The following is a 2,356-nucleotide window of genomic DNA, read 5'->3' on the forward strand; positions in this document are numbered from 1 at the left end:
AACCGATTTAATAAACAGATCAAAAATGACACCAGCCACTTAAATACAAAAGCAGTAATAGTTATATTATTGCTTTTCTGGAGTAATTTGCTCCATGTTCCACCAAAAGCAGAAATTTGAAAGTTGATGCAAAGTGCAACTGCAAAGCAGGCACCTGTGTAGGGCTCAGGGAAAATGAACATGGTTTGATATAATGCTTTAAGACCCTACTTTACATTGACGGTCTAATTCCTCTCTAGTGGTGGTAGTAATAACAGAAAAGAAAGAGAAGACTTCCGTTGTTCTCTTGCCAGTGGCTTTTCAAGGGTTTGAAAACTGTGCTAGGAAAAAAGTAAGTTCCTGCAAGTACAGCTAGAACTGATACCTATGCGATGTGAAAGTACACGTGCCAGGAGATGGCATCCTGTCAGAGCCCTTCCAACTTTTAAGTTAAAATGAAACAAAATAAAAAGACTCCCCCAAGGTTCTGCTCCAGCGTGTATGTTGTTTAGTGCTCTTGGTCTAGAAAGTTGCTTCACACAGTCACAGTGTGAGACATTGACTGTGTCGCTCAGGTTTTCATCTGGAGACTCAAGCATGTCTGGCAGTTTTTCCTGGGCCATTCCCTTCGCCCACCTAGGGCACACACAGTTCGTGGGAAGTGGGATGTGTGTTAGACCTCTTTGTTGGCTTCAGACACCACTATATTCCATTGCCCTGGGGGCTACCCGCTGGTGGGGCAGTCTGACTGAAACAAAATCTCTGTTGGAACCCTCTTTTCATAAAAAAAAAAGTCTTATTAATCCACAAAGACATTACTGCAGTGATGAAGTAGCTGCTTCCTCTCAGATCGCTGCCCCGCTGATCCTGGGACCTTGGTAGCACAAGTACACGGGCAATAAATGTCAGCAGCACTCCCATGCTGTGAGGGATCTCAGCAGATCTCCGTAAGGAAGTAAGATTGTCGTGAGTCAGTATTTGGCTGGGAAGCTGCTTAGAAACATCTCAGTAGTCACCTGCTTCGGGAAGGGTATATGGGTGATTCAGCAACCCGGGCAGCGCTCTCCGACCTGCATCACTTTGGAACAAGAAGGTGGGACCTACCAGCTGGGAGGCAAAGCTAAGGCCTGTTGGATCCTCTTAAAGATCTGGTGCCAGCCTTTAGGAACAAGAGCGTTTAGCTCCAGAGAGTTTGTGCTTCTACTCGCAACTCTGATAACACAGGACAGCCTGAGTTTCTCCAGATTTCACTGGATGTATCGTTTTTAGCCAACAGCTGTGCTGTGTAATGGCATGAAGTGCAGTACACGACTTCTGTATCCCTCTGTAAGTTGTCTTAGGGGAAAGCGTCATACCTGCTGCTCTGCTAGAAAATGATTACAGGAATGAAACATTTATTTGGGGTAAAGTCTCCCTCTCGTGATACGATGCCACGGTGCCAAGTGACGAGGGTTGCTCCAAGCCTGAGGAAGGCCTTGAGAAGCAGCTGTTGCAACACAAACTGTGGCCACCATCAATATGACTCAAACCAGTGTCAGATCCCTGTGTCTGTCATTTAGATGACCCGCAGTAGCATAAATTATAGGCTGTGTTGCAGGAATCTCATGTTCGCGATTGCTTCCCAAGGTGTGTATCCAGGAGGAAAGAGTGGGAGTTCCTCTGGAGTTGAGCACTCAGTACTGCATCTTCAGCTCCCTATGACACAGCAGCAAATCAGCTAAGGCCAAAGGCAGAAGCGAGGCTCTCCCGGCTCCCTCAAGGAAGGGGCGGATGGCTTTATGAAACGGGGCATGAGGCCCAGCCAGGGTGCATAAACGGGGTGCGACACCCGGCCAGGAGGGCTGCTACGCAGTGCTAGCGACGGCAGGCTGGCACGTACGGCCAGCCCAGATGTGTAAGTCCAGCCTAGACGTGTAAGTCCAGCCCAGATGTGTACGTAAGTCCTGCCTATACAAGCCCCCACGCAACCCAGGGAAGAGGGAAAGCCTGCCGGCCCGCGGCGTGTCCCTGCTCCCGGCCGCCCCCGCCCTCCCGCCTGCGGGGGGAGCCGGAGGGGATCCGCGGGGCAGAGCCGGCGCCGCGGCGGGGGCAGCGATGCCCCTCTCCTGGGGGGGGGCTCCGCCGCCGGCTCCCGGGGGCCGGGGGTGGGGAGAGGCCGGGGACGGGCCGGGAGGCGGCGGGCCGGGAGAGAGGAGAAAAGCGGGAGGGGAGGGGAGGGAAGGGGGTAACGCGAGGAGAAGGGGAGGGGACAGCCGGGAGGGAGGGGGGGCAGAGGAGATAATAAAGCCGGGCAGGAGGGGGAGACGGGCGAGCGGAGCCGGGGAGAGCCAGGAGGGCGAGGACGGGGCGGAGGTCGTGAGCGGGGGCGGAGGGGGGA

This window comes from Harpia harpyja, chromosome 5, assembly GCF_026419915.1.
Source record: "Harpia harpyja isolate bHarHar1 chromosome 5, bHarHar1 primary haplotype, whole genome shotgun sequence".
In the NCBI taxonomy this organism is placed as follows: Eukaryota; Metazoa; Chordata; class Aves; order Accipitriformes; family Accipitridae; genus Harpia; species Harpia harpyja.